The following is a 24,040-nucleotide window of genomic DNA, read 5'->3' as shown; positions in this document are numbered from 1 at the left end:
CGGCTTTACCGCCGCGGTCAGAATGGGCAGGGAAGCACCGCCAGCCTGTTGGCGGTGCTTCCGTGGTCATCCACCCTGGCGGTCGATGACCGCCAGGGTTGGAATGACCCCCTTAGTCTGTTATTGTGGCACCCTCCAATGAAAAGTGAAAAATGGGAGATTGCTCGCTGGAGCAATTAAGATGGCCGCTCGATAGTGGCGCTCCCAAACTGCTGAGGTCATTTTTTTGCCTGGAGAGCATTTATTCGACGACTGGCACATTTCTTCTTCAAAATGTGGAATGTGAATATCCAGGGAGCAGTTTGTGAGTTTTTTAATCTTTTAAACTCTGTTTTTACACAGAGTTTACTTCTTTAAACCTTCTCCTCCCTTTCTCACAAAAATGTTGCCGCCATTTTGTGAGGATCACTTTTATTCTTAAAAATGTTGTTTTTTTTCACCTTGGCCAAGCTCTATATTACCCACTATTATTTTAATTAATGTGGGGACCTCTATACTTTTTTTTTTTTGTACATTTTGAGATGTCGACTCTTAAATCGTTTTAGATACTTCATTCAGGATTTGCTTCTATAATTTTCAACATTCGTCCTTTGAGGTGACCTAACCGACGGTGAGAGAACATCAATTAAATATACTGAACTAAGTCTACACTACATCGCTAAAATGGAGATTCCTCATACTTCAAAAGTATCTGTATCCTCTGTATCTAATTCTAACGATTGTAAAGACTCCGGGGGTACAAAAGAGCTAAAAAAGACCCATTCTCTCCAACTAAGTCTCCATTTCCTCTTAACATGGAAGACATTATGGATGAACTCAAGTTAATAAAGCCTTTTGTTATGGAAACAAATATTGCACTACAACGAATTGAGGAGAAATGGTCACGTCTGTAATCTTGACTTTCTGATGTAGAGCAGAGGATCCGTAACATACAAGACACTACTATTAAAGTTGATAATCTGACTGAGGAAGTCACACTACTTCAAAAACAAACAGAAGATTTGAAAAATCGTAATCGGCAAAATAATCTTCGCATTTATGGCATTTCGGAAGGCTCAGAAGGCCAGGATTTGCTAACATTTTTGCGAACTCATATGCCAAAGATTGTTGGTCTGCAGAATACCACGGTCCTTAACATTCAGAGAGCCCATCGTATTGGTCCTTCTTCTACATCTAAACCAAGAGGAATTATCGACCTCTTTCTACAATACTCAGATTTAATGACAGTCTTAACTGCCGCCAAACAACATAAACAAATGTTGTGGTCAGGCCAAAAGATTTTCTTTAGCCAGGATGTGGCCACGGCGACAGCCAAAAGAAGGAAAGAATTTTTGAATCTCCGACCAGCTTTAAGATCTATGAATGCTAGATTTGGCCTTGTTCACCCTTGTTTCCTTCAGGTTACCTTCAAGGACAGAACAACTACTTTTGAAAATCCCTCTGACTTGAAACAATTTATATATACCCACAAAGGGGTGGCAATGGAAGTCAGCAAGACTTGATTGGTTAATGTTGGATTTTTAAATCATTTGTTTTTTCTTTACAGGTATTGAAAACACAGAAATGTCAAGCAAAGAAAATCCCCTTTCTGATTGTGTCTATATTCTTGTATAGCTTGATATCATAGTGTTCTTTCCCTTGTTGGTAAGTCACGCCATCAGTTGTTTATACTGTAATGTATTTATTCTGTTTTAACATCTCTCCTCCCTCTTGCTATTTAATTATTTTAATTCCTTGGGGTGTTGTTTCTTATTGGCCTCTAATTTTCTTGCTCCTCCCTTTCTCCCTTGCAAAATATATTCTTCTTTTCAAGATAATTATGACTGAAGCCTTTTGGCTTTTCGTCATCTTGTTTTTCTTCTATCAATGGGGTGCTTCTGCCACCTCTTTACTTCTCCATCTCTTTCATACTCTCTTCGTCTCCTTTTGTCTTTCTTTCTTTTTCAATATTTTTTTTACCTTACAATGCATTGTTGGCATCCACAAGCAACCTCTACTGGATATGTGTTCAGAATGTTCCCTTCCACCTTACTCTACGATTCATATGTTGTATGTATCTTAGATTTCGTTAAGGGTCTGTTTTCTATATGTCTTCCCCCAGTTAAATGACAAGTCTTCGTATTATTTCATGGAATGTTGAGGGTTTACGTAATCCGGTTAAGAAACAAAGAATGCTCCAACATCTTTCTAAATTAAATTATCAGGTTGCTCTCGTGCAAGAAACACATCTTAAGGAGCAGGACTTTAAAAGTTTAAATAGAAATTAGGTTGGTCATGTTTTTGGTTCCTCTGCAGTTCATAACAAGAATGGGGTAATAATTTTGTTTCATAAATCTTTACACACACAAGTTATAGAAGAGATTAAAGATGTTACAGGTAGATGGATATTACTGACAGCTAAAATTAATGGGGTGCTGTAGTCCATTTGCATTGTTTATGATCCAGCTGGAGTAGAGCCTCAATTATCTTGCAATTCTGACAATCTTGTGGTAGGAGGTGATTGCAATCAGGTTATGGATCCTTTTGCAGATCGTCGTTATCAAACTTGCCATTTCCCTAATGAAATGCAAAAAGCATTTCATTAAGCAATATCCTCCAGAGGTTTACATGATTTATGGAGAATTGCACGTCCAGATGTATTAGAATTTACATTTTATTCTGGAGTACATCACTCATATTCTAGAATAGATTATTTTTTTGCTACACAAAACATTTTACAATCAATTTCACATACTGACATTGGGTCTATTTTTATATCAGATCACACCCCGGTAATTATTGATTTGAACTTTCCAGGCAATTCCCCATCTTCTAATCGCTGGAGGTTTTATAGTGTTTTATTGCAAGACCATTTATTTATTGAACAATTTACAATGTTTTCTAAAGAATTGTTTAGGCACAACTTATCTTCCGATACTCAGATGAATGTTATATGGGATGCACTCAAAGCTACTGCTGGAGGCTTTATTATAGATTATGTTGCCATTAAAAAGAAAGAAAGTTCTAAAGTTTACTCTCAATTACTTGCACAAATAAAGCGTCTAGAGCATGAATACTCCTCTAACAAACCAGATACTCTATCCAGGTTGATTGACGCTAAAGTACTATACAATAAGCAATCTTTGGATAGTGCATGTGGTACTCTACTCAAAATAAATTCCAAATTTTATGGGGGAAAAATAAAGCGGGTAACCTATTGATAAACTACTTAAAGATTAAAAAATAAAAGTCTAAAATTACTGTTATCATAGACACATTTGGAAACAGACACACTAATGACTTAAAAATTCTGGAATGTTTTACTGATTACTATACTACATTATATACTCCCAAAAACACTTCTAATATATCTGAGGTTGATGCTTTCTTCCACTCTATTCCTATGACACCTAAAGTAGATTTGTCTCTATTAGACTCTGAACTATCCGAGTCAGAAATTAAAAATGCCATTACCAAACTTCCTAAAGATAAGGCCACGGGTCCTGATGGCTTTTCAATTGAATTTTACTCAACATTTGCATCCATTTTAGTTCCAAAGATATTAACATTTATTCAATATTTCATATCACAAGATCAAGCAAAGGGCACCTTTTCCAAAGCTATGTGGTACTTGATTCCTAAAAAAGAGAAAGATTTATCCAAATGTGGTAATTATAGATCTATATCCCTTATCAATGTTGACTGTAACATTTTTGCAAAAGTCTTTGCCTTATGTATTAATCATTTTATCCCAGATTTAATAGACATTCACCAGTCAGGTTTGGTTAAGGGGCTGTACATATCAGATAATTCTAGAACTTTTCTCAATTTTCTCCATCTTGCTTCTAAGTCCAGGGACTCTAGAGCTCCTATAACTCTCGATGCTGAAAAAGCCTTTGATCGAGTTTGTTGGGATTTTATGTTTGGAGCATTTTAATGGCATGGTTTTAGTCCTCAGATTATTAAACTCATTGGTATTTTATACTCCTCACCTTCTACATCTATTTTAGTCATTGATAAACAATCCCATTACTTCCCCCTACACTGAGGTACTAGACAAGGTTGTTCCCTATCACCTCTTTTATTTATATTAGCCCTTGAGCCCCTTCCAGAGAAAATACGTAGGTCGTCTGATTTTTATTGCTTTAAGCACAAAGACATAGAGATTAAATTTACAGCATATGCTTACGATATTCTGCTCTTCATCTCTAATCCTCAACAGACTATTCCGGAATTTTTTCACTTACTACGAGAATACTGAAATGTCTCAGCATATAAGCTTAATGTAGACAAATCATAGGTTTTGCCAGTAAATGCTTATTGTCTACCCAACATGTTTAAAGATACTGCTTTTATTTGGAACTCTAAGCATATTAAATGCCTGGGCATATCCTATTCCAATTCTATTAAAGACACTATTCAAATTAATCTACAAGAAGTCGAGTCAAAGATTTTGAAATTGCTTGACAGATGGTACCCACTTTATTTAACTTGGTAGGGAAGATTTGCCACAATCAAAATGAGGTTGTTGCCATTTTAAATTTTTGTCTATTTATGCTCCCAGTTAAACTCCTATCTGTTTTTTTTAAACTATAAATACATTAATTATGAAATTTTTGAGGAACAAACGTAAATCTCGTATATCTTTAATCAAACTACAAGAACCTAGAGATAATGGAGGTGTACATTTTCCATGCCTTAAAAGACATCATTCTGCATTTGTTTTAAAACAAATCTGGTTGTCCCTCTCTCCCACTTTTCACAATGGAACCTCTCTATGGAGTCAATAGGAACACTCATAAATTACACCATTTACTTTTAGCGATGCAATTCGGCTTTCAAAACCCCCTAAATCCATTCAATCTCCTATAATCACTCATTCTATCTCTATTGCCAAGCCACTACTTATTGCCTCTCACTCCTCATCTGAGAACCTTAGGCATACTCCCATATGGTACAACAAAGACATTAAAATTCATAATAGAACTTTAGTCTGGAAAGAGTGGATGCACAAAGGCATTGTAACTCTGGATCATTTAATTTTAGACAATGCTGTAATAGCATTTCAAGATATTCAACAGACATTTCATTATTCTTCTTATTACGCCTTGCAGTACCAATCTCTCTCCGTTATCCTCTATAAATTGTTATCTCATACTTTGGATACTCCCTCTTCAACACAGCCTATTTCCCAGCCTCATAATTTCTCCTCACAAGTCCCAGCATCCTTTATATATACAACCCTTACACATACAAGTCGCTTGAGACTAAAGTCTAAAACAGAATTGGCATGGGAACAGGAATTCAATAAAATTTTTCCTATATCTTCATGGAAACAAATATGGTCAAAACTCCATACAACATCCTGTTCAACATCTACAACCCAAACATTATTTTATTTTTATAATCGGTTTTAGTATACTCCTATAGATCTTTATAAATGTAAACTTCCTACAGACAGTAAGTGCTGGTCGTGTTCTAAAGAAAATAGCCTTCAGTTGCACATGTTTTTTTAGTGCCCTTCAGTCCACACTTTTTGGAAACAAGTTTGGGATGAAGTCAATCAAATGTTGTCCATCAATGTACCCTTCAGTATATTACATATTTTTTTGGGCAGTACCTCACCTATTTAGCATTCCCAATCCCTGCTTGGCAAACTGGCTGATTTACTCATTGCTAGTGCACTGCAAATTATAACTTCTAATTGGAAAGATGCCACAAACATATCTGTTGTAGCTTTGTGGAACTTGAATGGATCGAGCAAATGCTAATACTACTCAACTGTTAATTAAAAGAGACAAGTTATGGCTTCGTCTCACATCTTTTCTTTCACAACACAAGACCTTTCATGCTACTGTTAATACTGCTTTTGAACCTCCTTGAATCTCCTTTTTTGTGTTCTTTCTCTTTTTCTCTTTTTTATTTAGAATTAATGGTTGCTCTATTGAGAACATGTGATCTTCATTTTGCATTGTTTTAATTGTTCTTTTCTTTTTCTTTTCTCTCTTCTCTTTCTTCTTTACTAAAATATATCGAAAATACTATTATTTTATGGTACAATATTTTATTCTGATTGTGTATATAAATTGTTTTTATAGGTATAATTATCCTTATTACTTTTTTGTTCCAATGTAGTTATGTTATTGTACTAATGTTTGCTAACTTATTCAATAAAGCATTATTAAACATAAACAAAAAGTGAAAAATGAACAAAAGAAAATACAGGTGTATAAAAGAAAAGATGCTAGTACAGGTTCAGATAAAATATTATTTAGAAATAAATGAACACTCTTTTGCATCAAATCAAAAACTATGGACTGCTGGTAAGGCCTATATTCATTGCTCGATGATGAGGGGCTTTGTGCAGGCACCCAAGGCTGCAAAACATAAACAGATGTGAGCCATTCAGCTGCTATAATAACGTATTGTGATATAGCAGTAGGTGTCTGGTTCAAGCAGAAAACATCTCTCTGCAAGACATTTTCTGTGTGAGCCATTCAGCTGCTATTTTGCAGGACTTTTTTTACATCAGGTTTGTACTCACTTTAAAAAGTAAATACAATTTCTTTTCCCTTTATCTGCCAATTTTTAGTTTCCCAAACACTTTTCAAATCAATGGATATGGACGAATATTGATAACCGGGAAACAAAAGATTCCGAATATATGAATCTCGTATTGGTCAATAACATATGTATATCCTTAGTGGAAGTTACTTTAAAATAATTTGACTCAGCATTCTTTTGATTATGCCTAGAAAAATATGTAAACTTTTCAGTATAAGTTTTAGAACTCCCTTGCGGTGGGGTTGAACAATGTTCCCATTGCGTGTAATTAAATATCATTTTGTGACTACTCGCTCTATGTATGAAGTGGTGCCCATCATAATTATAGCAGAACATATCACCATAATTTTCTTTGAATTGGTACACATCTTCATTTTCAAGACAGTATAATATTGCAATTCTGTCATCATAGAATCAACTGTTTTCACATCCCAATCATCAGATACAATGCCTGGTATGACTATATCATTCATTGATAATTTTAACACATACGATATTTGAATAATTTCCGTGGGACCATATATATCGAACATTACTTTGTCTCAAACAATCCCATCAGGAATTGGCACTGCGGAGATGTTCACAAAAGATAAGTCTCTTCGGACCTTATGTGATGAAAAGTGTGGTTTCATGACCTCCTCCACCTGTTCAACCACTGATCTTTTGGGAAGAAAATGACCATGTATTAATAAGAAAAAGGTAATAACAAATCAATCCAAAGTAGTAAGGCTAGGACAGTCAAAGAAAGCCATACATAGTTCCATGGAAAAATGAAGTATGTTTCTTTAAGCTAGTGTGTTAGCTTTCGTGCACTTGACAAATTAGCTGTTGAAGAGGCGAATGAGTCTGATAAACCGTTGTTGAAGTCGGCAAAATAACCAGAGGCAGTTTGTGCAAATGGCTTAGCTGTTGTCAATGGTGGAGTTGGTGTTTCTTGTGGTGGCACACTATAGACAGCACCATCCATTTGGCTTGGAGTCGAGTTGACTTGGTCAAATGTTTCTAAATTATTTGATGTTAGTGGAACTATTGCAAGATCAGCTTTCACCCTCCCCAAGCTCGGAGAGGTATCAGTGTTGGTATAAACAACTTGTAGTGCAACTTCTTCGCCAGTAGTGAGAGGGATTCGGGAACTACTGGATGTTCCTCTTGGTCGGCTGTGCAGGATCGGCCACATGGTGTAATTTGACATTGTCAATTGAAACAAAACGATTTTCTTTGGCACCTACCAACGGTGGTAGAATAACAGTTCTGGTACCGTGTATCCCCAGTACAGGGACTGGCGCTCGATAAGAATGGCCAAATTCCTTTTTCACTGCGACCTTTTCATGTACAAGATCCCCAACTCTGGGAATCCAGCTGGTAGATGCTACTGGCACATCCTTAATTCCTGTGGAGGCAGCACTTTTAGAAGAATTATCATCACGGAACTGTTGTAATTCCTGTAAAACAGTGACACGTTCATTTATGTCAAAAGGTGTTTCTGCTGCCTCCACACCAGGACCATCAAGATCCGGAACAAACATTTGAGTTCTGAACAGGCACTCATATGAAGTACGACCCCCCAGGGACCTTATAGGCAGGTTATTCAGTGCTCTCTGGACTCCATACAGGTGATTAAGCCAACTATGACCTGTACCTAAGACTCTGGCTGTTAAAGATTGCTTTAAATCGCGGTTTAATCGCTCAACAACACTACATCCCTTGGGATGAAATGGAGACGAGTCCTGCAGTTGGACCCCCAATGAAGCCATGGTGTCCCTGAATGTTCTTGAGGCGAAAGCAGGGCCCTGGTCCGAATGGAACGCAGCAACTGCACATGTACTGATAAAGAATCGCAAATCTTTAATAACAGTCCGAGCGTCAGCCGAGCATTGTGCCCACACCCATACAAATCTGGAGCATGAATCAACAGCGACTAATATGTTTTTGTATGCACTATCAGGTGTTAGTGGACCGCAGTGGTCCAAGTACACACACTGTAACGGTTTGTTAGAAATTAAGAGGGGTGTCTGTGGCGGGCGCTTGGCCATGGAAACTTTAATTTGTTGACAGATGTCACAACAAAGGACATACTGCTTAGTCTCTTTATAGAGACCTGGGCAACAATAATGGGCCTGTAAGATTGAAAATGTAGCCGCCAGACCAGCATGTGCAGATGCCACCCCGTCATGCGCTGCTTTGATCAATTGTGGTCTTATATCTTTGTTAGGGACGTCTCGTAAGCCTACGCCTGGTATCTTAACTTCATCGTTCAGCATACTTCCCACATGGTATTGATATTTGTGAGGATGGGGCGTACTATCAGCCGTAGCTTTTACGGCAGCCCAAATTTCTGCGTCTGGTTTGGAACTCGAGCGAGTCACTGCAGCTTCATCAGCCAATGTATTTCCAGCAACGTGTATTCCAACGCGCTGGTGTCCAAGTGTATGCACAACATGGACATTCGGTAGCGTCTCTTTCAGAGCCGCTACTTTCCCCCACAGAAGTCTGTGTTTAATGGTGTTGCCTTTGGAGTCTCTGAACCCATTCTGGCGCCAATAATGCAGGTATTCATTAAAGGACTGGACACAATAATATGAATCACAAACAATCCTTTATAGGCTGTGCCGGATCCGTATGTTCTAGTGCCATCAGTAGAGCTTTTAGCTCAGCCAATTGTGCTGTACAATCCCCTAAGATCTGTGTATATGTATATAGAGGACAAAATGTATCCCCTTCCATGTAGCCACTTACGACTGCGCAAGCAGCAGAATATTGATATTTAGTTCCAATTGCAGGTTGTGCAGAGCCATCGGTGTACATGACTCTATGATATTGATCAATAGGCAAGGTATGTGCTGGAACAGGATATTCTACTTCATATTGCAGGAATTCCTGAGTTTGTAACTTTGGGTCAAAAATGTACTCTACATCAGTGGCTGTTAAAGACGTAGCCCATTGTATCCAACGTGGATGTAGTGCTTTTGCGTTCGGAACGCTAGCTTTTGTAACAGCCTCTAGGGCTGGGATTGGACAAACGACAATAATGCGTTTTCCCTGGGCCAGAGGTCTTTCTTTAATAACAGACATCTGCACAGCAGTGAGAATTTTCTCTGTGGGAGCAAAGCATTGTTCAGCTACTGAATACAAATGTGATTTGTATGCAATCGGGACTGTCTCACCTTCATTAAATGTCACATAGGTGAAAATGATGGCCCCAGCTATTACCCTGATGACCGAATGTCTTTTGTTGTCCCTTGTGTGTAAATGTTGTGCTGCAAACATGTCTGTCTGCAATTCTCTAAGAATGCGTGTATGTTCAGTTGTCCAAAATTTACTTGAAAAATCGTGACGTATTAAGTCATATAAAGGGTTTATGCGCGTAGCATAATCTGGAATGTAAGTTCTGCCAAAGTTTTAATTGTATTCAGTGGTTGTAACTGTGCGCATTTTTCTAAAAATTGTGACGCAAGGCTCTTTCCTTCACTTGACAGCTTATATCCTAGAAACAGGACGGCGAGGAAGGCAATTTTTGTTTTTTTTAAGTTAAATTTGTAGCCAAATTCGGCAAACCCTACAACAATGCGGGCTACCCGTCTTAAATGTTGTAGTAACTCATCATCCGTGAGAGATATATAATCTACGTAGGACAATGCTTCAGGGTCAAACTCGTGTAAAATGGCCGTAACATGAGCCACGAACAGTCCTGGGCTGTTCTTATACCCCTGAGGTAAACGACAGAATTTGTTCTGAGAGCCTAGTGCGCTTAAGCTTGTTAAGTCCCTGCTTTCAGGCGCTATACTCTGGCAGAGAAACCCATTTGAAATATCTAATGTTGTTTTATATGTTTTACGCACTGTGTTGCTCAGTAGTGCAGTGCTATGTGAATTTTGTATAGCATAGGTGCGTGTATGACTGTTTAAATGTTTGTAGTCTAAGACTATTCCGTAGGAATGGTCCGGTTTAGCTACAGGAAATAAAGGGTTATTCATTGGCGAGACACAGGATTCAACTACACCCTGGTACTCTAATTGCGTGAGAATTTCTCTCACTGGTGCTCTTGCTTCATGTTTTATAGGATACTGCGGTTGTGGCTGAGGTTCACTTTTAATGGGAATTACATAGTAGGGGGAGTCTTTATCCACCCTACGTGATTTCTATATAATGCAGGTACTTGTGCTAGAGCCCATTCAATGGAATGGGATTCAGCGGGTTCCTCTGGAACAAGGGGCGAGAAAGAAGACTTAATGACATCTTCTCCATATGGGCAGGTACGGACAAAGTCAGGCGGCCAATCTTCTTCGGCCAACAAGGCATCATACACTTTCCCAAAAGAGTGCGTTTATTGTGCGTTCAATGTCTCCTTCTAATTGCAGCGTTACTTTGTACACCCTATCAGGCTTGGAGACACGCATGTCCGCAGTTTCTACTTGTATAAAGTCATCAGTTGCTTTCACCTCCAGATGCTCTAGAAGATTCTGGTGAACTATTGTGACCTCTGCCGCGCTGTCTAGCAATGCTAGAGCCCAGTTCTTGTTCTTCAAGAGGACCCTCTTCCTGTGTGGCATGTCGAACTGCGACTGCTGCCACCTTTTTCTTTTTAAAATGTTGTTTTTGTTGGGCAGGTTTCTCTTCCTTTTTAACAGAAACCTCCGAAGAGCGTTGTGATTCCTGTCTCGGTTTCACATACTCTGTTCTTCGCTCTGATCGCCCACCTCTCTCATTTCTCTTTTCCAATGAGTCCTGAAAGAAACAGGATTGGCGTGTATCAGTATATTGATATCTATCAAGCGTTTTGATATTATCTCTGTTTCTGGGATTATACCTATTCTGCGGGGTCTCCGTACGTGGAGATTCTCCCCTCTCTTTTTTAGGTGTCTGTTGCTTTTTATCCCAGTGTTTCTTATTACCCTCAGGTTGTTGTTTGGAGTTATCTTTCTTTGATTTACCCTGGAATTGAGGTTTTTGTGGTCTGGACCCTAGGCTATCTCGACCGATACTTGAATATGTTTCCGCTATTATTTTAGGCAGCTCTCGTTCTTGGTCTTGTTGCGGAACGTCATGGAGCCCATGCGCACTGCAAGTGCAACTGCTTCCCCTTTAAGGTTACTTCAAATGATTGAGGATAATGTGGCAAAGTTGCCCATCAGTTGCATCCCCAAATCTAGGGCCGGGGCAACCCCATATCCATCTTGAATTTGTTTCAGCACTTCCGGTAAATTTGTTAGTGTCGGTGTGCTAACCAGAACCAGAACGACACAACACAACAATATTAAAATGGGGAGAATGAGAGTGAAGCATAAGAATAACGATATCATATTGCAACCAGAATCGATGGACTATTTCCTAACTAAATCATATTATGAGCACCACATGTTAAGCTCTAATCCTGCCTTTCAGGTTCCCTTGGGAAGACATCAACCCTCATACCTGAGAAAAAGGCCTGTGATCTGCGTTAGCATCTGTAGCGAAGCATTCAGCATACAGTTGTTGTTCCCTGGCTGGAATCTCCCTCTTGATGTGTAATGGGACTAGAAAGTGTTTTTATAATTAACACAGCTGATGTTCTAAGAAAATGTCCCTAAGTAAGGATGTGTATTTTCTACGAATGTTGGAGACTAAACTTCTACCACGTTTACTGGCAATGTACCAGACTGTAGCCTTGACTGAAGCACAGAGTGATCAAGAATGTGTTGTTTGAGAACACAATGCTGAACTAAGCAAAACAGTTAGAAAGAAGAAATAAAAACAAGACCGTAAAACAGGTTAGTGTAAAAATAACAATGCAAAGCTGAATAAAATATATCTAGGTCAAGGTGCACAGCAGCCTAGTGTATTAAATTAACGTGCATGGAGCTATAACTAAAATGGCTACACAACAGAATTACTGAAACAAATTACGTGGCATAAATCAGTAGTCTGTTTACATTTTCAAGTTGAGCATAGCTGATCCATCATGAGGTTTTCGCTGACCAGGATGAGCTTCAGATAGTTTATTTGGCTGTAAACAGGCAGTACTTCGAATCTTTCTTGTCTTTGTGTGGCTATGCATTATTTGTTTCTGGGTTATTATAGTAATGTGACCTTTTATGTATTTTTAAAATTAAATAAATGAAAATACTATTTTCAGGTCAAAAGCTTATGAGCAGCTAAAAAAAAAGCTGGGAGATTGTTTGAGATGGAATTAAAACCAAAAGAGTTAATGTCTGTAATACTAGCCATAAAAGACTCACAGGATCACATAGGTGGTCATTATGAACATGGCGGTGATCACCGCACCGCTGGCGGTGGCGGTAACTACAACCAACAGGCTGGCAGTCCGGTCCGCCAAATAATGAAGTACATGAGAAACAAGCAGCGGGCCATCCACCCACCACCATTTCAGTAGTCCTGCCGATGACGGTGCAGGTCGCCCTCAGTCCGGGGGAAAGGCCCTACCCTCCCACCAAATTATGAAACACCACACCGCCATCAGTTCTGGGGCAGGAACGACCGCCAGCAAAGTTGGGTGGAAACGACCAATATAAACACTTACCGGAGGCACACAGAACATGCTGACGCAGACATGGAGCGAGAGTTGGAATTAATCACAGTGCTTCTCCTTGCCATATTTCTCCAGGACCGTGACCGACGACGACAACGGTAAGTACCGCAGCCTTGTACACATGGGAAGAAAGGGCACAGTTACACGTCCACCCACCCCACCCACACTGCAACGCAATCCCAACCCCTCCCACCATCCCATGCCATACATACCATAACAAGATGTACTTACCAGACACAAGCCAACAAATACCTGCACCAATGCACACACCTGTGCACACCACACCCTCACAGTGAAACGCTGCACAACAGGTCAATATAGCACCAACAGCTCTGCTGGGCACTCAAATTTACTAATAAGAAATATAATAAAATGTCCAAACAACACCATAGGCCAGTCCATAAACAAGTCCCGTAAGGGCAAATATAAGCTATACTTGACTCCTACGATGGCAAAGGAAACTCCACTGAGAAGGGGCGTCAATGAGGTAGCCAGGCACCTCAGGGAATAGAGGCAGGGGTGGCAGGGTGGTGAGTCAGGTCTTGAAGGGGGGGTCTTGGGCTTAGGTTTAGGAGGTGAAGAGGGCATGGGCTTGCCCTTGGAAGGAGGGGGAGTGGGCCTGGACCAGGGGGTGGCAGAGGGATCTGGGGCAACACAGGGATTCTTCCTCCCTGGGGAAGGGGCACAGGAATGGGAAGGGCAGACTGAGGGAGACTTTGAAGGAAGGAGTGGACTGGGCTAGGGCATGGGAACGTTTAGGGACAAGACGGGGTGGGCCAGTGGGTTCAAACAGGTCAACACAGGAGAGGAAAAGCTTCTTAGGTGCAGTTGGAGGGAATTTGTAGCCAGGTCTGGGAGTGGAGGTTGAGGGAGTGGTGGTACGAGGTGTAGGTGTGCAGGACGTGGATGGTGGTGCGTGTTTAGCCTGCTTATGTATGATGGATGTGTGTGGTGTGGATGAGTGTGAGCGTTTGAGTGGTTTGGGGGGGTGGACACAGTGGGAGAAGACAGGCTGCCAGTGTATATGAATGTTGGGTGGGTGTCTGCAGCTCTGTTGAGTGTGCTGCAAGTGTATGTGAATGTAGTCGTGGTGAGTGCAGGTGTGGTGTCTGGGCTGTATGACTGGATGTCAGCTCTTGTGGTGACTGCAAGAATGGAGGCAGCAGCAGTGACTGAGGGTGTAGTGCATGTGAGTGTTCATGGTGAGGTGACAGATAGGTAGGAGGGGGAAGCTGACTCAGTGGGAGAGGTGGATGTTCTGTGTGTGCTTTGGTGTGTTGGGTGTGTGCCTGCCTGCAGTGGGAAGTATGGTGCTTGTGTTTCTCAGTGTGCTTCTTGTTTGTTGATCTGTGTGCATGGCTGTCTGTATGTGTGCTTGGGATTGGGGTGCTGGAAGGGGTAGAGGTGGTAGAAGGGAGGATGGAAAGACCAGGGACAATGGCTGCCGTCAAAGAGGAGGCCAGACCCTGAAAAGATCTCTGTAGGCCACCATGAATGCCTTCCAGGTATGCATTGCATTGCTGCATCTGGGATGCTAGCCCCTGGATGGCATTCACAATGGTTGTCTGCCCTACAGAGATGGTTCTCAGGAGGTCAATAGCCTCCTCCGTGAGCGCAGCAGGGCTGACAGGGGCAGGGGATGAGGTGCCTTGGGCGAAGAAGACGCCCGCGCTCCTGGGTGAGCGGGCACAGGTATCTCTGTGGGGAGCAACTGGGAGGGTGGTGATGGTATGGGGGTGGCGGAATGAGATAAAGAATGGTTGGGCCCAGTAAGGTCTGCCACTACCAGGGAGCTGCCATCGGAGAAGGTATCGGAGTCACTACCTCCAGTGGTAGCTGCCTCCCCCATGGTACTCCACTCGCCCTCCAACCCACTGATCCCCTTATCATCGGTGGACTCTGCTTCCTGGGAACCGTGGGCTACAGCATCCCCACTCGCCGGTGCCACAGCTCCCCCGCCAGATGATGCTAATATACACAGGGACACAAGAGCAGAGGGTGGGGAAACATAACAAGAAAGAAGTATGTCAATTCCAGGAAATATGTACATGTTGGGACACATACACTCCCACCCATCTCAGGCACAAACCCTCGGCAGACACAACACACGTTATGAATGTGCCCCTGACTGGTAGGCATGACCCCACAATACACTATATTCCCATCCTGACCCACTACTCTGATACACTTTGTGAAGTGAACCAATGAGAGACGATGCCAAGCCAACACATCTACAAGTTCATGAGGCTACATTGAATACAATGGGCCAATGGGCCAAACAGGGGATCCCTCACAGGCCTACAGACCCTGCCAAACTAGCTCTGACACTATCCCATGGATGTAGAGGGGTGCAGGACTGCAGGGACACACCTGTCTATGTGCTTGGGACTACTATGCATGCACCCCTTAGCATCTAACTACACTCATCATAGTGGCATCACAACAGTGTTGGTACTCACCTCCTTGTGACTGCTGTGCTGCCTTCAAGTGCCCATCCAAATCCAGATAAGCCACCGCCAGAATGCAAGCCATTAGGGGGGTCAGGGTTCAACGGGCACCCCTCCGTTGTTGGGAGGCCTTTCCCAGCTGGGCCTCTATGGTGTTCCTGGCCCAGCGCCTCAGGTCCTCCCACCGCTTCCTGCAGTGGATGCTCCGCCGGTTGTAGACCCCCAGGGTCCGAACTTCCTTGGCGATGGCTTGCCACAGTCCCCTCTTCTGATGGGCGCTGACCTGCATGGACACATAGAGTAAAGAAACAGACTTCAGTGTGGGTGCCCCATACACAAATGCCATGCCCGTTCAGACTGACATGGCCCATGGAGACATATATGTGGACAATTTTCAAGCCAAAAACTGCCAGACACACTACGGGTGAGCATGCACACAGCGAACAAAAACACATACTGGCATCTGACACATTTACACACATCTAAGGAGGACAAATAGCAATTCAACTGCTCCTCTGGTCACCCATGCAGCTTGGCATGCAGGGGAAAGACCCTGTCCACCAGCTTCCCCAGCTCCTCCGTGGTGAAGGCCAGGGCCCGTTCCCCTGTGGCACGTGCCATCTCACAGACTAGAGTCAGGACACAGCAGCACACGCAGTGGAGTTCTTCCCTTCTCGTAGTGCAGAAGTCAAGTGTCAAAGACCTGTCAAAATGGCGGTAATCGCCGGCGGCGATCATGTTTGGCCCAGGTTCCCCATTGACAACCATGTTATCCAATGATCAGGGGAACGGCGGTGAACACCGCCTACCGTCATGACGAGTTACTCCAGCGGAATGAAGTCACTTCCACACTCTAATACCTGGATGGCAGGAGGCTGCCATTTTGCATCCACCACGTCTCCATAGCCTGGCCAGGGGCCTCATCCATGGCTCCATTCCCTCTCCTCTTCGTCGAGTACTGACATGAGTACTGGTCTCCCACATGTAATCATGGTTGGAAATGTGTCTACACTGTGATGCCATTATGACTGAGACACCTCACCACACATTAGCCTGACAGGATTACCTCATTCTTTTTGTTTGTGTGCGTTACATATGTGTCGCATTGAAAACATGAATTGTGTCACCATGTGATGCAAGTGTATGTCCAAACTCAAGATGTATTCTTTGTCCTGAAAAACAGCAGTGTGCCACACATGATGGGGCAACTACAGGGGTATAGAGCTTGGCTCGTAGGTGAGTGTGTATGACACTGGATCAGTTACATAGCTGTCAGCCACGCTGTACGCAAGTAAATTGTGTGTGTTTCAACCCTCTTTTGTCCACTTTTGCAGGGGATTCTCGCTACCCCAACATGGAATGGCTCCTGACACCTGTGAGGAATCCTAGGACAGATGCAGAGAGGAATTATAATGAGGCACATGGTTGTACTAGGAGGGTGATAGAGCGGACCATAGGACTCCTGAAAGCAAGATTTAATTGCCTCCATCTCTCTGGAGGATCCCTGTGCTATGCCCCTGGCAAGGTGTGTAAGACAGTGGTGGCCTGCTGCATGCTGCACAACTCAGCTGTGAGGAAAGCTATCACACTTCTGGAAGAGGAGGAGGGTGCTGCCCAACCAGTCCTGCCACCTCAGAGGAGGAATGAGAGTGATGGTGAACAAGAGGGGGGAAGTATCACCTCCAGGACCCAGCTAATCTGGCTATGCTTCCAGTGAGTGCACAGGTGTATTTATTTCAAGTCAAAACATCTGCGAGTGTTGGGACAGCGGAAGGGAGTGGGCACATGGTGAACAACATACTCAGGTGAATATGCTCAGCTGTTGGTTGCACAGGGGTATCGTCCATGGGGCCATTGGAAGATCATAGCATGTCAATGAGGTAGCTCAGTGGCACACAAGGGAGACAGTTCAGGGCAGGGTCACTTCCTGACGCTTGTCTTGGTCTTGGCTGGTGTTTCATTGGGATGTCTGGGTCTGAGGGCACGTTTGCGAAGGTGAAGCTTTGTGGCTGGTGTCCTGTGAGTCCTCTGGCAGTGCCACCACTCCAGTGGATGCTGCAGATGTAGATAGTGTAAGGGGCCTGCAGGTGGGTGGAGGACTCAGACTGAATGTTTGTCTGGCGCTGCAGCGCCCCTGCAATGGAGGCCATGGTGGCAGACGAGCTGTTTCCTTTGGCTGTTTCCTTTGCTCCATGGCCTCCTGGTGGTGTGCTACCTGCAGATTCTGTTCCAAGGTGGCCAGGATCTGGCCCATCCTGTCCTGGGAATGGTGGTATGCTCCCAGGACCTCAGACATCACCTCCTGGGCAGCAGCATCCCTCATTGGGCCACCCCCCTGGGCCACTGATGACCTCCCACTGGCCCTAGCCCCCTGTGCCTGTGTCCCCTGCAAAGGACTGGCAGTCCCACTTGCAGTTGGCCCTTCATCATCCTGCCTGGTGGTGGGTGTAGACTCTGGCCTCTGTACATGTTGGCAGCCAGTCCGTGGGCTGGTGACACTGGTGTGGGGTCTTTTGGCAAGAGTTGATGGTGGTGGCTGAGTGGTAGGGGTGTCAGTGGTGTCCTAGGTGGGGCTTATGGAGGGTGACTGTCCAGGGCTGTGGGATGGGCCAGGGATTTCCTCTGTGTTCAGACATCCCTCTGCACTCTCCTGAGTGGGGTCTTCGTCTTCAGGTGGAGGACTGGCACTCCTTGACGTCTCCGTCCAGGTGGCATGAGTGGTGGTGCCTGTGTGTAAGATAATGGAGATGTGGGTGACCTGCACTTTCTTGTCAATTGCAGCACTGTTCAGCAGTAATTGGCGTTTGAATTCCCATGTAGTGGCATGCAAGGTCCCTTCATGTACATTTTGATGCATTTATTGAGGGAGGTGGTGGTGCATTGTGGGTGTTGTAGTGCTGCTAGAATTACAAGCATGGGTTGGTGACTGTGCACAGGGTTCTGGATGGTGATTTGTATGGGGGATTGTGGGTATGCAGGTGACTTGGATGTGACTGTGTGGGTGTTGTGGACTGGGAAGGGTATCGGGTCCTGGTGGTAGTGAGAGGGATAGGGTGATACATGCATTATAGTTGTGGTGACTGTTAAGGTATTGTAGTTGACTTAACCGAGTCCAGTCCTCCAGTGAGTCCAGAGAGGCCCTCCGGGTGCATGATAGCCAGGACCTTCTCCTCCCAGTCAGTGTATTCGGGGGGAGGAGGTGTGGACAACCACCAGTCTTCTGTAAGGCGATGTTGTGCCTGGATGCCATGGAACACACCTTCCCGAGCAGATCGTTCAATCCCTTCCTGATGTCATCCCTTGTGCGTGGGTGCTTTCCCAAAGCATTGACCTTGTTGACGATCCTCGTGCCCCGAATAGGTGTGGCTCGACCCTGAGTATTTCGTCCACCATGGTCCTTAGCTCCCTTTCTGTGAAGCGGGGATGCCTAGGGGTGCCATGGTGTGTATTGTGGGTGGTGTGCTGTAGGTGTATTGGTGAGGTTGCTGTTGTGTGGTTGGGTGTGTGGCTTTTGATGGTGGTTGAGCAATCTATGAGTTTTGGTGGCAGTTTTTGTGTGTGTGACTTGTGTGATGGTGGGTTCAGTGTATGCGTGTTGTGTTGTCAATTTCTGTCATGCTATTGGCATTGCAAAGGATTGTGGGGTGTGTATGTGTATGTTTTAAAGTGTTGTGGATGTGTGTCAGGTGTGTGCTTTTCGAACTTGCCAATGTGTGCATTTGCTGCTGCCGGGTCCCATTGCTGGCCGCGGTGGTCCGCACCACCAATGGTTTTTCGACATTCACTGTCCGCCGAGCTGATTTAGGCATCATTATTTGGTGGGCAGGGGGGATTTGTCTGCATGGCGGTGGCGGGGTGAGGTGTACTGGCTTTCTGCCGTCGTTAGCCCTGACGGGGGGTGGTGGTTGCAAGATTTTTGGAGGTTTGTCTTTTTGGCATCATAGTACGGCGGTATGCAGGTCACCGCCACTGGCAGTCTTTTGTTCACCGTCAACATGGCAGTCGGCAGTGATAGCTGCCAAGTTCATAATGAGAGCCAGAGTCTTTCATGAGTATAAATAAATTAAGAATTAACCTTCTTTTTTTTACTTGTATTCCCCAATTTCTGGAAAACCTATACAATGGGATTGTAGCTTTATGCAGGGCCCATCATTACTGCTTTTTCACCTGAATTTCTTGATTACCTAAAAGGTGAGCTCTTTAATACAAAGAAGGCACCAGTGTTCCCAATTACGTTTTTAAAAATCAACACACAGACATTTGCTCTTCTGTTATAAGTTTCACGGAGATGTCAGTAAATGAAGGTGACAATTGGAATTCCACAGAGAAATTATTTCCCCAAATCCTAAATCAAAAGGAACCCTCCCTTTGTTTTAACTACAGTCCTATTTCATTAATTAAATCAGATGTTGAGCTATTGGCTAATCTGTTAGCTTACTGATTGAAACAAAGTGATATTGCTACTTATATAGAGAAATCAGGTGACCTTTGTGCCTGGGAGGTCTTCTAGGGATCACCTGGGGATGCTGATGCACCTACTGTGGAAAGTGAAAGGTGACATCAGTAACTCTCTCTCTCTTAATGCTAGAAAGCCTTGATTAGATTGAGTTTATCTAAAGGCGTGCATATCTACACGGCAGGGTTGCCCTCTGTCTCCTTACTTTTTCCAGGTATGATTGGAGGCACTGGCACTAGCCGTCAGTCAGTCAGCTGAAGTAAAACGTAACTATGGCTGCTGGACTTTTAAAACTGATATTATATATTCCAATATGTTGACAACTACTGAACTGCACATTTCAGTACAGGCTCCTCTTGAGATTATGACAAGATTCTTGAGTTTTTCAGTATACAAAGTGAACTAGAAGACAAGCAAAGCAAAGGCAATGACAAAGTACGCCACTAAACACTCTGTGCATGGAATGCCTTTCGAGTGGGTGTTCAGTAAACTAAAAAATGTAGATATTGTAGTGAGTCGTAACATACCTAATACAATAGGTGATACTGTTATTTAGGTGCTGGCCAAAACAAAATGTAATTTTGGAAAATGGGAAAAGTTGCAACTGTCATTATGTGGTAGAAACCAGATGAATAGAGTTCTGGCATGTGTATTCAATTATGACTTTGGAATGCTTTGGAACATCTCTCACTCACAGTTGGTAGAGCTGACCAGGTAGTGGATGGGAAAAGCCTGGGGCTGAAAGTATTCAAGCAAACTGAATGGTTTGTTTTCTGCATTTAAGCATCTAAATGCCCCTAGATGGAATATTGCAAATCTTATAATATCTCACCAGCCTTCCCAGTGCATATTGAACATAAAAAGAGGATCTATGGATGACGACCTGAAATCTTTTGATATGTTGAGTCAAGAACTCCATATACACCAGATCTAAAAAACGAAATATTTTCAACTCAACTTGGAACAGGTTTGGCAGTATGACTTTTAATTTACAGGAATCTGCAATCTGCACCTATCTAGAGAGACTTTAGGGGAGTGATTTCAGATTTGAATAATGCATTGATAGAAAAATAAATTGTAAACCAGCAGAGCGACTCCTCGATTATGAATAACACACTAGAATTCTAAAAGACTAAACTGAGGGTGAGTGCTTCACATTTATGGTGATTGCAGGAATTTAATTTAAATGTTGGTATTTTTTATATACTACAAGACCGTTCCAATCCTCTCACAAACTCCATAAGGATGTGTGGGCAGCCAGAAAAGGACATCACACATATTGTTTTATCCTATACCCATCTTAATGCTTACTGATAGGACGTAGGGTCCACAATGAACAAAACAAATGGTCATTGTCTTAACCTCACCTCATCAGCTTTTGTGGCAATACTACACAACACTCAAAACCAGCAGTTCCCAAACTTTTTAAAACCACAACCCACTTTGTAGATCGACAAACTTTCATAACACACCAAACTTTAATGACCATTTTTTAACATAACTAAAGCATCATGTAGTAGGGCATTGTCATTTATAGACAGCACATGTTCCATTGAAACGTCCTCTAAATTTGCACAGACATACAGTTTTACTGATAAACAAATATCGCACACAAATGATAATGTGTGGAAATCGGGTTGCAGTGAAAATTTAGCATTTTTGCACCACCAAGTAAAGCAACTTGATTTGTTTTGATCCTATTAAAATCTTTGTTCCCATTACACTTCAGCTTTACAAATGGGCTTCATTTTTGCATTCCTAGCTGTCGAATGAGTGCAGTTCATTTTGTTGTGTGCTACAAAAAACAAATTACAACTTACAATCATTACATCCAAACACCTATTCCCCTAGCAATATTGTCACATAATTCACTTTACTTTTCTTTCTCTGACAACACAGTGAGAAGAGTTTGTAAACATCAATCACCATGTTGAAAAAAGCAGCAACGTGTCATAAGAAATAACCTGTCTTTCAAGCACAGTAATGTGACAAGATAAATACAGAATGTAAAGGCATTTTAATTTATTGTTTGAACTTTGGCAACCCACAAAAATCAGGAAAACACTGTGTGGTATTGTATTTATATCTTTATCAACATTGTAGGTATTGTTTTGTAGTATATTAGGATATGTTTGTATGTTATGTTTTAAGGTTATTTGTTTAGTGTTGTTCTCATTTGGTATCTTCTGGTCCCTCCTTCAGCATTTAGTTTCTTCCTCAGCTGGACAGCATTCCGTGCTGGACAGTTGATGGAGCTGGAGGTTTTACTGTAGGCTGGAGTTCCTGTTATTTTATCTATGAAGTTTCCTGGAATAAATGGTTCTATAATCATCACATGCGTGGACTTGGACTCTTACGCAACTTTGATACCACATTTTGGCGACGAGCTGGCGAACTTCATTCCTGCAACAGGAACTCTAGTCGAAATTTTGGCCCTGGTATTGTTGATCACCTCATCTTACTCTTATTTGTTCTTTATTTTATATTCCTTGTATGTTATTTAATATCTATTTCTTTCTTTCTTTTCTTTTCTATTCTCATTTGTTTTGTAGTGTTCTGTTTTTTACTTTTACTTTTGCCGTTAATCTTTAGGGGAATCTCTTTCCTTTCCCCTTCGTAAGGTTTGTTATTCCACGTTTTGTCTTTCAGGGTGCCTTTTCATTTTGTTTCTCTTCAAAAATTGAGAAACGATTCTCTTTGCGGCCCGAGTTAATTTTGATTAGTAACGAGGCTGGCGTTTATATTCACACGCGCCGTCTTTCTCCGTTTATCGGCCGCGTGTGTGCCTCGTTGCCAGGGAACCGCACGTGTTGCATTTTACAATATCAAGCTTTAGCAGAGCGTGCGGTTGCCAAGCAACTATGTATTCTGTTCTAATACGCGTGCGATTGCAAAGCATCTAGGCACGCGGCAACGAGGTACGCGTTGTGTTTAATTGCACAGTGCAGCAGTACTGAGTACTGCAGATAGGTGAAGCAGATAGACAAACTCGCCTAATCTGGTGGATGTACGAAGTAATCACAGGCCTACAAACAGACATAATTGCTATACTGTTCTAACGTACAGCTGATTTCTTTTTCACATTAATTGGTGCGTTTCCAGTTTCTTTTCTTTTCTATTTCCACCTGCGTTATAAAGCTTCTAACTTTTGGCTTATCTTACATTTTATGTATTGTGGGTGCACATTAATATTTAAATTGTGTGAATTTTTAAATCATCATTTACCTGTTGTTCTTGCTATATTCTTCCGTTTCATATTGCAATCGGAAATTTCATTGTTACTTGTTTATTTTTTTTATTTTATTAATATGAACATTGTATTTCTTTGGATTTGAGTTTGATACTGATCCTTTACTTTTACTTAATCTTTTACTCTGTTGCTCTGTTTCTCTTTCACCTTAACATTCCTTTTGCTTCTTGTCATAATGCAGAATATTTCTCCTCCTCCTTTTTTCTTATCCTCTCCTGGTGATCCAACAATTCCTTGGCCAAAATGGAAAAAAGTTTTTTTAACTTATTTAAAAGTCTGTGGAACCAATTTATCTATTGAAAGGAAAACTTCTCTGCTTCAACATTGTTTAGGTGCGGAGGGGCAAGAAATTTTGGAGACCTTACCTGCAGTGTCTATTGTGGATGGAGCTGTTGGTGATGCTCCTTTAAATGACTTTGAAGAAACTCTGCTTCGCCTTGACACTCATTTTTTACCAAGGTTATCTGTTCTTTTACAAAGGTTCTATTTTGGCAAAAGTAAACAGATGGAGGAAGAATCTATAGAAGATTATATAACGAAGCTTCGCAAACTCGCTTCTCTTTGCAAATTTGGCTCTTCTATAGATGAACGCATACGGGACCAATTCATGTTGGAATGCAAAAGTGATAAAGTTAGGGAGGCTCTATGGTCCAAGAGTGATCCTTCTCTTGATGAAGTGTTGAAGGTTGCAAAGCAAATTGAACATTCACAATCTTGTATTGAAACTTTGAAGAATTCTAAAGCCTCTTCTTCCATAAACAAAATTGATTCAAAGTCTAAAAGTTTCATCAACCCAAGGAACAAAACCAAAACTTTCT

Source organism: Pleurodeles waltl, chromosome 1_2 (genome assembly GCF_031143425.1).
Source record: "Pleurodeles waltl isolate 20211129_DDA chromosome 1_2, aPleWal1.hap1.20221129, whole genome shotgun sequence".
Classification (NCBI taxonomy): Eukaryota; Metazoa; Chordata; class Amphibia; order Caudata; family Salamandridae; genus Pleurodeles; species Pleurodeles waltl.
The sequence above is the reverse complement of the archived record's forward strand: the minus strand, read 5'-3'. Positions refer to the sequence as shown.